The sequence below is a fragment of the Pecten maximus genome, chromosome 19, assembly GCF_902652985.1.
Source record: "Pecten maximus chromosome 19, xPecMax1.1, whole genome shotgun sequence".
NCBI lineage: Eukaryota > Metazoa > Mollusca > Bivalvia > Pectinida > Pectinidae > Pecten > Pecten maximus.
This window is the reverse complement of record NC_047033.1, coordinates 25,276,213-25,288,965: the sequence shown is the minus strand read 5'-3', so window position 1 is coordinate 25,288,965 and position 12,753 is coordinate 25,276,213. Positions and strand designations below refer to the sequence as shown.

General features: G+C 35.3%; 1 protein-coding gene across 1 annotated transcript in view; it reads left to right on the top strand.

Moving 5' to 3' along the window:
- Positions 1 to 3,857: 3,857 nt before the first annotated feature.
- Positions 3,858 to 12,753, top strand: part of LOC117317691 — a 40,355-nt gene continuing 31,459 nt past the window's right edge. The window contains exon 1 of the mRNA XM_033872566.1: positions 3,858 to 3,977. The gene's annotated coding sequence lies outside the window, so the exon portion shown is untranslated. The remainder of the gene's footprint in view (positions 3,978 to 12,753) is intronic.

Genomic DNA, 12,753 nt, shown 5'->3' with positions numbered 1-12,753 from the left:
AAGTAGTTACATAAAGTTGCATACTTCTAGTTACATGCTTCTAGTTATATATAGTTACATGCTTCTGTAGTTACATATAGTAACATAATTCTAGTAACATGCTTCTAGTTATGTATAGTTATTTTACATACTTATCGTTACATAAAGTTACATTTAATTACATGATTCAGGGTTACATACTTCTAGTTACATACTTCTAGTTACATAAAGTTAAATATAATTACATGATTCTAGTTACATAATTCTGGTAACATGCTTCTAACATATATATATATATAGTTACATACTTCTAGTAACATATTACATAATTCTAGTTACATAAAGTTACATAATTCTGGTTACATATAGTTACATACTTCTAGTTACATAAAGTTACCTAATTCTGGTTATATATAGTTACATAATTCTAGTTACATAAAGTTACATAATTCTAGTTACATAAAGTTACATAATTCTGGTTATATATAGTTACATAAGTTACATAATTCTAGTTACATATAGTTACATAATTCTAGTTACATATAGTTACATATTTCTAGTTACATATAGTTACATATTTCTAGTTACATATAGTTACCAACTTATAGTACTGAATATCTTCGGGGGAGGGGGGAATAAGGTAACGTAATAAAAATCACTGTATATTAACCCTTCTCATGCCCCTGCGATTTCTCCAACAGATCTATGCTAATAAATGTCATTTCTGACGGAAGTTAGCTGGGTTTATTGAACTGAATAAGTTCTGTTCCCACTGGGTTATTATTGGACTGAATAAGTTCTGTTCCCACTGGGTTATTATTGGACTGAGTAAGTTCTGTTCCCACTGGGTTATTATTGGACTGAATAAGTTCTGTTCCCACTGGGTTATTATTGGACTGAATAAGTTCTGTCCCCACTGGGTTTATTGGACTGAATAAGTTCTGTCCCCACTGGGTTATAATTGGACTGAATAAGTTCTGTTCCCACTGGGTTATAATTGGACTGAATAAGTTCTGTTCCCACTGGGTTATTATTGGACTGAATAAGTTCTGTTCCCACTGGGTTATTATTGGACTGAATAAGTTCTGTTCCCACTGGGTTATTATTGGACTGAATAAGTTCTGTCCCCACTGGGTTTATTGGACTGAATAAGTTCTGTCCCCACTGGGTTATAATTGGACTGAGTAAGTTCTGTTCCCACTGGGTTATAATTGGACTGAATAAGTTCTGTTCCCACTGGGTTATTATTGGACTGAATAAGTTCTGTTCCCACTGGGTTATTATTGGACTGAATAAGTTCTGTTCCCACTGGGTTATTATTGGACTGAATAAGTTCTGTCCCCACTGGGTTTATTGGACTGAATAAGTTCTGTCCCCACTTTGTTATAATTGGACTGAATAAGTTCTGTCCCAACTGGGTTATTATTGGACTAAATAAGTTCTGTTCCCACTGGGTTATTATTGGACTGAATAAGTTCTGTCCCCACTGGGTTATAATTGGACTGAATAAGTTCTGTTCCCACTGGGTTATAATTGGACTGAATAAGTTCTGTCCCCACTGGGTTATTATTGGACTAAATAAGTTCTGTTCCCACTGGGTTATTATTGGACTGAATAAGTTCTGTTCCCACTGAGTTATAATTGGACAGAATAAGTTCTGTTCCCACTGGGTTATTATGGGACTGAATAAGTTCTGTTCCCACTGGGTTATTATTGGAATAAGTTCTGTTCCCACTGGGTTATAATTGGACTGAATAAGTTCTGTTCCCACTGGGTTATAATTGGACTGAATAAGTTCTGTTCCCACTGGGTTATTATTGGACTGAATAAGTTCTGTCCCCACTCGGGTTGGGTTTTGATAATTTTAAAGTACATTTGATTTTTTTTTCGTTAATACCTCAAATTTCACAGCTCTATTATAGAACCTGTTGGAGCATGAATTCATATATGTATAGTATAATTTTATCTTGATTTCTTTCAATGATAGGGATGCTGGTATTGTATGCAATCTTCGCTTGATAAACCAATCTCTTTACACATTTTTTTTTAAACATTGCTACGCTACATTTGTCAACGTTAAAAACCTGTATTGAATTAACGTGGCGTTAAATAACTTGATAAGATGTATGTATGACAGTATAATACACATCTAGGCCTTCAGTGTGATCCTCCCTCTCCCAATAATTATATAAACACATCACTCCTTACTTAGGGACTGATATAGTTTCCTTGCACTGTCTATAAATAGCCCGTGTTGTAGGAGTATGTGTAGGCAGGTGCCCTAGGGTCAGCTGATAACTGTGTACTCTAGCATGGCAGGTCTGTGTACTGCCAGTCCAGGTAGTCTATTGTGTACAACTCCAGGTATTTGGGGCACTGGGACAGGGCATGCTGGAAAATATGGTTGGTATTACATTCAATTTAAAAAGATATGTGTTTAGTGTACATGTTCTTTGCCTTTGTTAAATTTATGCACACATCCAAGTTTTATTGTTTTATATTTACGTATATACATTTCAGGCATATCTATATATATACATTTATACAAATGCACAAAACGTATATATATATACACATATATATATGTGTCTACTGGCTTGACAGCAAGTACTTAAGTGACATATTTATGATACATGGAAATAAAAAAAAGGAAGTATTTGAGAATTTACACATCAGTACAACAGTGATCATATCAAGTAATAAAGAATTGTCTAAAGTTACCGTAAATGTGAGAGGAATAATAAATGTTTTTTTTAACTTAAGAATTTCCACAAGATGTTCTAAATTAATTGATATGGGAGTGGTATTAGTTGTTTCAGATCACAGAATGTACAGTATTTAGGTAGAGCCTGGTTGAATTCATTGATATTAGTAGTAGATACATCTTTGTGAATCAGAAAAGCGTTATTCGGACAAAACCCAACCTGAAATCTGCAGGTAATTTTCTTCCCTTTGCCGATCAAGGCAGCAATTCTTCAGACGTGAATTATTGTGGGGCTGATCTAGGCATTAGAATTGTATTGTGTCTATATGACTAAGCCTCTCAGAATGTACACCAATGTTAACACGTAGTCTAATTATGTGGCTTTTATTTGAACACCGTTTTATTTTACATAATAAGATATATACCTACATGTATATGGTTTTATGTGAGGATATTAACACAGGTTACAGTTTACTCTGTATGGATTGGATATTTTCTTACCAACTTTGCAAGTCAAACTTCGTACAGTAGATAGATAGACGACATTGGTATATATGTAATTTATTTCACAGTTTTATTAAACAAAGGCGATATTATAGTCAGTTAACATGACAGATTCCTATATGTATATCTGACTTATCGCGATTGATTAGAGAATTTCAGCCTACGTATGACATTCGAATGTTCAAAAGCGACTAACGGCTATTTATTCTTGGACAATTCATGGGAATTACTTAGAATCGTGAAGCTTTGCTGACATTATTATTGGTGTATAGCGACATCAACAAAGGTCGAGAACATCGATATAGACAAAATGTTTACTCGTTACGTATTTCACAAGCGAATCTGTCATGTGATGTCATTTATTAAAGACATCACAATACTGATTAACCTCCTAACATCAGAGTCTGTCAAATATGTTGAATCATGATTTTATTCAGTGTTATGAGATCAACTTAAATAGACTAAATTTCTGCATAACCTATTGGTTGTGATCGCCTGTTTGCCCCTTCTCAATCAAAGATGGTGTTTGGTAACATGATTGAGTCACCTTGACCTTTGCACCTACAAACTCTGTGTGAATTAATGGAGCTATATATTTATTGACACATGTTTACTATTTTGACCTCTGATGACCCTTGGTGACCTCTGTTGACCTTTGTATTTCCAGATGGGAAGGACCTACTGATGTTGGTTGCAGAGCTGGATTATGTAGCCTCACCTAGATAATGTGCCTTTTTGTCATCACATGCAATATCCATATTCACCACCAACTGCCTTCTGCTGTATTTTCGTAAGTTGAACATGTAAATATCTCTACAGATGGGGTCAACAAGTAGATACGTCCATAGCTGGGGTCAACATGTAGATACGTCCATAGCAGAGGTTAAACTGTAGATACATCCATAACTGGGGTCAACATGTATAGCTAGGGTCAACATGTAGGTACGTCCATAGCTGGGGTCAACCTGTAGATACGTCCATAGCTATGGTCAACATGTAGATACGTCCATAGCTGGGGTCAACCTGTAGATATATCCATAACTGGGGTCAACCTGTAGATACATCCAAAGCTGGGGTCAACCTGTAGGTACGTCCATAGCTAGGGTCAACATGTAGATACGTCCATAGCTGGGGTCAACCTGTAGATATGTCCATAGCTGGGGTCAACCTGTAGATACTTCCATAGCTGGGGTCAACCTGTAGATATGTCCATAGCTGGGGTCAACCTGTAGATACTTTCATAGCTAGGGTTGACCTGTAGATATGTCTATAGCTGGGGTCAACATGTAGATATGTCCATAGCTGGGGTCAACCTGTATATACATATATAGCTGGGGTCAACCTGTATATACATATATAGCTGGGGTCAACCTGCAGATACATACATTGTTGGTTCAACCTGCCAGGTACTGACCGTAGGCCGGTGGTTTTTCTCCGGGTACTCCGGCTTTCCTCCACTTCCAAAACCTGGCACATCCTTAAATGACCCTGGCTGTTAATACCCCTGCGAAACAATTATGAATAATTCATGAACATTCATGAATAGTTCATGAATTATTCATGAACAAAATTCATGAATATTCTTGATTTATTCATGAATATTTTCATGAAATTCATTAACTTAAAACTTCATGAACATTTTTTTCAAATTATGTTCATGAATATTCATGAATTATGTAAGAAAGTTTTTCATTCATGAAATCATCATAGTTCATGAATGTTCATGAACTTTTTCATTCATGAAATCATATTAGTTCATGAATGTTCATGAACTTTTTCATTCATGACAATTCATGATTAGTTCATGAATATTCATAAACTTAAAACTATGATGAATACTCATGAACTTTTTCATTCATGACAATTCATGATTAGTTCATGAATATTCATGAACTTAAAACTACTGAACATTCATTAATCCTGAAATCAAGATTTTCATTCATAAAATCGTCATTGTTCATGAATATTCATGATAATTCATGATTAATTCATGAGTTATGAACTTATTTAGAAAAATGAATTTGCATGCATTTTACCACTTAATTTCATCAAAGTTTGTCATGAACTGTATCACTATGCATGATTGACAATATCCTTGTAGTCCTTCCATTAAAGATTGCATTCGAATTGATCCATCACTTGTTGGTGATTGGTTTTAAGTTAATTCTTACCTATAAACAGGTTGACATATTTCCAGAGTTGAATATTTCATTTCCTGGTAGTCTTGTATTGATCAATAAGGACGTTAAACAAAAACAAACAAACAAAAAGCAGAAACGTATATAGATGGATCAGAGTCAACCTGCAGATACATACATTATAAACTAGTGTCAACCTGCAGATACGTCCATAGCTAGGATTATCTTGTAATTTAAGGTACATACTAATCTGTAGATACACATATAGCTGGGGTCAACCTGTAGATACTATTATATAGCTGGGGTCAACCTGTATGTACATATATAGCTGGGGTCAACCTGTATATACATATATAGCTGGGGTCAACCTGTAGATACATACATAGCTGGGGTCAACCTGTAGATACATATGTAGCTGGGGTCAACCTGTAGGTACATATATATAGCTGGGGTCAACCTGTAGGTCAACCTGTGTATACATACATAGCTAGGATTAACTTGTCATTTAAGGTACATACTAATCTGTAGATACACATATAGCTGGGGTCAACCTGTATATACTATTATATAGCTGGGGTCAACCTGTATATACATATATAGCTGGGGTCAACCTGTATATACATATATAGCTGGGGTCAACCTGTATATACATATATAGCTGGGGTCAACCTGTAGATACATATAAAGCTGGGGTCAACCTGTATATACATATAAAGCTGGGGTCAACCTGTAGATACATATAAAGCTGGGGTCAACCTGTAGATACATATAAAGCTGGGGTCAACCTGTAGATACTATTATATAGCTGGGGTCAACCTGTAGATACATATAAAGCTGGGGTCAACCTGTAGATACATATAAAGCTGGGGTCAACCTGTAGATACATACATAGCTGGGGTCAACATGTAGATACATATGTAGATGGGGTCAACCTGTATATACATATATAGCTGGGGTCAACCTGTAGGTCAACCTGTGTATACATACATAGCTAGGATCAACATGTAGATAAATATATAGCAAAGGTAAACCTGTAGATACATACATATATAACTAGGGTCAACTTGTATAGCTAAGGTCAACCTGTATAACTAGGGTCAACCTGTAGATACATACATAGCTTATTGGTGATTATTTGTGACCATCAGGGTTTATTGGTGATTATTTGTGACCATATGGGTTTATTGTGATTATTTGTGACCATCAGGGTTTATTGTGATTATTTGTGACCATTATGGTTTATTGTGATTATTTGTGACCATCAGGGATTATTGGTGATTATTTGTGACCATCAGGGATTATTGGTGATTATTTGTGACCATCAGGGATTATTGTGATTATTTGTGACCATCAGGGATTATTGTGATTATTTGTGACCATCATGGTTTATTGTGATTATTTGTGACCATCAGGGATTATTGGTGATTATTTGTGACCATCATGGTTTATTGTGATTATTTGTGACCATCAGGGATTATTGGTGATTATTTGTGACCATCAGGGATTATTGTTGATTATTTGTGACCATCAGGGATTATTGGTGATTATTTGTGACCATCAGGGATTATTGTGATTATTTGTGACTATCAGGGATTATTGGTGATTATTTGTGACCATCAGGGATTATTCAGGATTTTTTTTTTTTTTTTTTGTGACACTAAAATAGATTTGCCTGGTACAGGCAGTATATGTTGAAAGAGTTATTCCCCTTTCATACCATCATTTCAGCATCAAAAATTTCAGGACATCCACAGATTTATATTACTACACTTCAAATACTTAGTGTGACAGAAGGTATACAAGGAGAAAGTAGGGAGTTGATGAAATGACATTTCATTAAATAGGTGAGCCTTTCAATGTTAAGCCAACAAAAGAAAGAAAATGGAAACTTGATTGAGGTTGATGTTGATTGTTATATCGATACGAGTCCTAGTCCTGTATCAATAGTAGAAATGATGGGTGATCACTGATATACTAACTGGCAGTAACGACATTATGATATTAATGTGAATTTGTGGGGCGGGAAGACCTTTGTGATTGCCCGATTAACATTCAGTACATGTTAGCTGTTAAACCACAAGTCGGTGCTTGATTGACACACTGTCATAATATTTATTGTCAATCGTAAATTTATGGGTACTTTTCCATCTCAGAATATTTTTCACCATCAGATTTAGCATGCCTAAGATTTAACTAATTATATGTGATAAGCCCATCCTCAGTTATGATGGAATGATGAAATAGTTACGATGCACTGCTTTCCATCCGTCATCGTATATACAGTAGTTTGTGTACGCAGTAGAGATCACTGTCACACTTGAACAGGGAAAGTTTATTATACTGATTTAAATGTTTGCTTTGTCATAGAACCCAGAAGTGTGAAACCATTATTTTTTACCTACCTGGCCTAAAGGTTCGTTAGTGAGTTTATACTGTGCTGCGGCATCCATCAACTATTCCAGCTCACTTTCACTAATCCCGCGAGTCTTACATCGTCTAAAAGTGTCAACTTTTTTCCATTCAACAACTGCTTCTCAAAAGCTAAAGGGCCTAGAATAATGATATTTGGCAGGTAGGTTACTGGGATGGAATCCCAAAAAAATTGCGAAAATAAATGACCTTGACCCATATTTGAGGTCACAGGGGTCAAATTTTAAAAACATTTAAAAAGCTTTTCCTCATTAAACAAAAGACCTAATAGTCATGATATTTGACTCCCAGGTAGGTAGGTAGGTTCCCAGAATAGAGTCCCACAGACTACGTAGAAAGAAATGACCTAGACACATATTCAAAGTCACTGGGGTCAAATTTGTTAAAAACCAAAAGGTCCTAATTATATACATGGATGAAATTTTGCTGGTAGGTTCCCAGGAAGGAGCCCGCAGAGTTTGCAAATAAAAAAAAAAAAAAAAAAAAAACTTGACCCCATAACACAGGAATCAGATTCGTTAAAAGTTCAAATGACTATTTCTCATAAATCAAAAGGCCTAGAATCATGATATTTAGTTGGTAGGTTCCTGGAATGGAGCCCCACAAAGCTTGCAAAAATATATGACCTTGATCCATGTTCAAGGTCATAGGATTTTTACAAACCCTCAAATATCTTACTGAAAGGCCATGCAGTATATACAAGTTCCTTTGATTAGCGTTGGGTCAGAAGTCATCCCTAGAGTGCCGAGATATGGGGCCAAAAATGTTCACATTCTTGAAAACTTTTCTTCTCAATTTTTATACACCCTTCAGAATTTGATGTGAGTAGAATAGTATGACTTTGTCCACTGATGTACACTTTTGCTTGACCAAAGATCTTTTCCTTATTTTTCAACAGATCTCTTTGAAACTTTGAAGGCTTTATCATCATGTTTTGTAGATGACCTTAACCCTGAATTGTGCTTTGATTCGACTGTTTGCAAAGTTTAAAATACCCATTTGTACATTTCTTTATTTGGATTTTGTCCGTAGATATCTCTGTGAAAACTTTACATGCTTAATAACATTACATGATTGATATTTGGTTTGACTGCATGGTATTACGAAAAGTTATTGCCCTGATAAATTTGATCTTTGTTGATCATGACCACCCTCAGTTTAAAACTTTTGAATTGCTAAATGAAATAAACATTGACATTCTTCTCAATGATGAAGAGGCCCTGAGACCTTAGATTGGGCTTGTAGCATTCTGGGGCGAAGCGATACCTAGTTTGTTAAAAGGAATGACATTGAAAACATTCAGGGTCACAGGGGTCAAATTAATGTCATTAACCAGCATTCAAGGTCACAGGGGTCAAAAATACAAATATCTTTTGAACAACTTCTCAGTAACAAAGACATCCAGAGACCTGATATTGAGCATATAGCTCGTTGGGGCGATTTTAAGAGCTACCAAGTTGGTTAAAATGAATGACCTTGACCTATATTGAAGATCATGGGGTCCAGTTGGTTTATCATATGGGTCAGGAGCATGCTGGAATGAAATGCTTCACTTTGTCAAAATGAATAACACACTTCCCCTACTGTCACATTGAAATGAGAAGGTGTATTTATTAACTAGCAAGTGAGCAATACAGGCTCAATGGGCCTCTTGTGTAAGAGATGTTTTTGCACAATCATTCAAACTGATCTTAATTACGTTGTCCGCTTCATATCAATCACAACAAACCTGGAATAACTTTACAATTAAGATTTAATTTGTGTGATTCTCTTGGATTTCATTTTCATGCCTGTTCTCGTAATTTTATATTTATAAAAATAATAACAAAAATGTAAGCTAATTAACAAACTACAAATTTAGTTTCATTAAAGATATTAAAATTATGTTTATCAGATATTGGTGAAGTTTTCATTTCAATAAATTTTATTGACATTTGATGGTATTATAGTCAAAAGGATTAAATAACAGGCCAAGCCTATATAAATTTTCTCCTGTAGGGTGTAGTTTTGCATGTATAGTTACATATGTATGTATAGTGTACAGAGAGGAGTTATATATGTCACAATGGTAATTATATGTCTCATTCTACTATATATATCCAGCTACTTTCGGGTGGTAATGGAGATATCTTAGGATTTTAACGAGACTCAACTGTTTGGAGAGAAAAACAAAAACATCAGGACTTCCCTATATCTATAAGTAACTGTTCCCAAAAACAGCTTCATTTTTTACATAAATTTTCAAAACATAAGCAACTAGCTGTCTGCCTAAATGGCTTGCTACTATCAAATTCCAACATTAGTAGTCAGTGTCCATCAGTCCATTATTGAGTGTACCAGTACGGAGATGATAATCAGCTGGCGACGTGATGAGAGAGGTGTGATGAAGGTGTGCCCGTAATTGTAGGTTGGTGACACTGAGTGGGTGTTTTATACCTGAGGAGATGTGTACTCCGACAGCAGGTAATAAAATGGTCAGACCCCATTACACACATTACTCGCATGCCTGACCAGTCATTCAAGGGCATATCGCTTGACCTCTGGTCATTGACAGAGCCTCTGGGCTATTGTTTCCTGGCCAAATGAGATGGTCACTTGTTAGGGAGGCCTGGGGCTACCAGTCCCTGACAGAAGGATGCCAGTGTTGGTGAAGCCAGGGGAGGCCAGGCCAAGGCAGGCAGACAGCTTTATGGCCTCGCACATGAATGACAAATCGAGCTCCCCTCGTTAAGTGAGTTCTGCTACCTTTTGCTTGTCTCTGACTATTAAAGCCTGACAATAAAACAAAAGGAAGGTGATGATAGGAGGAGGACTAGTCTTTACTGTAGGTGTTAATTGTATCTAAATAGCTTGGCACAGGTAAAAAAAACTTGTATCGGGATTTAATAGGTATATATCTTACCTGTACACAGCGATGTCGTGAGGGATTCTCGCTGGACGGCCATATCTGATGAGGTAAATGTATCGATATGTACACAAATAGGAAAAACTCAACAAATTTGGCAACTTTAGCAAAGTTTACACAACAGAAGTTTGAAAGGGTTTGGAAATTGTGTTTAAAATTGTAAAATCTTACTGATATTAATAGTGTTAGTTAATGGCTTAGAGGCACCGGATATGGTGTCATTATTTATAGATTAACCTTTGATCTGAGATTAATAGGATGAGACAAAAAGACTTTCTAGGAAAACAACAATATGTGTGATATTGGAAACTTTGAAGACATCTTGCGGATTATGACAAGATCAAGGATTACATGAAAATATTTTTGGGAATAATTGAAAATCTGGCAGTGACCATGGATTTTATTACACATTGTTGCTTATTACTTCAGTTGTGGTGATATTTTACTTCATATTTTGGATTATTGCTATTATTTCAAATTTTGACAATTAAGGCTTTTAATTCCTGGACTGGAACTTTTGCTGTGTGACTTACACATACAGGTATAGTATTGGCACAACTTTACTGTGTTCTAATTATTGTGTGAAATAGTATTGTGAACATATGTATATAAGTCTAACCACTTTATCATTGATCACAGATCAAGGATTGATTAAACTTTCAGGGTTATATATAATCTGGAGACCCACTTGCAAGTGAAATTCGATCTTAGATAATGAATATACAAATTTCTGAGAAACGATCCATGATAATGTTAAGTCTGAATCAGATTTGTGTGGGTGTATATGGGGGCGTACAAAAAAGTAAATCTCCATATTTGTGCCTGATAGCCCAGTCGGTTAATTAGAGCGTTGCATGGCCAGGTTTTCTCAGGTGAAGATCTGAGGTGGGTGGTTCGACTCTTCCAACCGGTGTCGGTTTGTGTTTCTTAGAAAGCTGAGAAATGGGCTGGCTTGTACTGCTGTCATGGTTTTGTCCTTGGGCAAGACATTTTACCCTAATTTCACTGGATGCTATGTTACAGGCCTCCTGTATGTTATTCAGTGAGGTAGTCACCAACTACTACAAGGAGACCCTGCCTGAAAATGACCATGGCTGTCCATAGGGCAATAAACCCAACAAACAAACAAACAAATTATTAACAGAACATCATTTGACATTTAACATGAAGTCACTTAAAAAATTTTTTATTAAAATTTTGTAGCTTGATGTTGGTATTGTTTTATCATGACACAAACTGTTGTTTACATGAAAATATAATTTTTCTTACAATCTTAATTTTTAGGCTTCCTCTAATAATATTTATCAAGGAGAGAGTTGTCTCCCTTCAGATATCCAGAACATTTAATATCCAAAATGTTTTGCAGAGAAGGCAAAATCAATATATCTTAATTAAGATTATATTACTGTATTAGGAAGCAGTACCAAGTAAAATTGTACCTTTAAAGACACTTGTAGGTTTGCATTCAGTTATAATTTTACCTCTTCTTAGAGTTATATACTGCTCTTAAGCTATTATTAGTACATGTGTGAAAATTTAATCCTTTGGCGCGTAGCATTCTCCACCGAAGAAACAGTTACAACTCATTAATGATGTACATGTAAGTTATCCAACACACATCTACATATCCTTAAAGTTGTCAAACAGACCTATGATTTGATGCGGCTGAAGTTGAGAGTATTGAAATATATTCTTCAGAATATTGCATCCATATGCCTAGTAAATTATGAGTTGATCATTATGAATAAAATTTCAATTAGAGACAAATGTTAACAAATGCTGACAAAATTCCTGAGTCTACAACTCCTCTTTGTATTGTTGCTATTGTAGCCGCTGTGTGACAATAGAAATGTAAAAATGTCTTTCTGAAATTTATTATCAGGTGTAACATGTACTGGCATATATTGATTTGGAAAAATATCTATAAAAAAATTAACACTTTTATTAAATTATGTTTGATAGTTAACTATATAGAGAGCATAGTTCAAATTTATCTTTGGATGTTTCAGGAGTATATATAGAGGGCAAAGTTTGAATTTATCTTTGGATATTTCAGGGGTATATGCAGAGGGCAAAGTTTGAATTCTGATTAT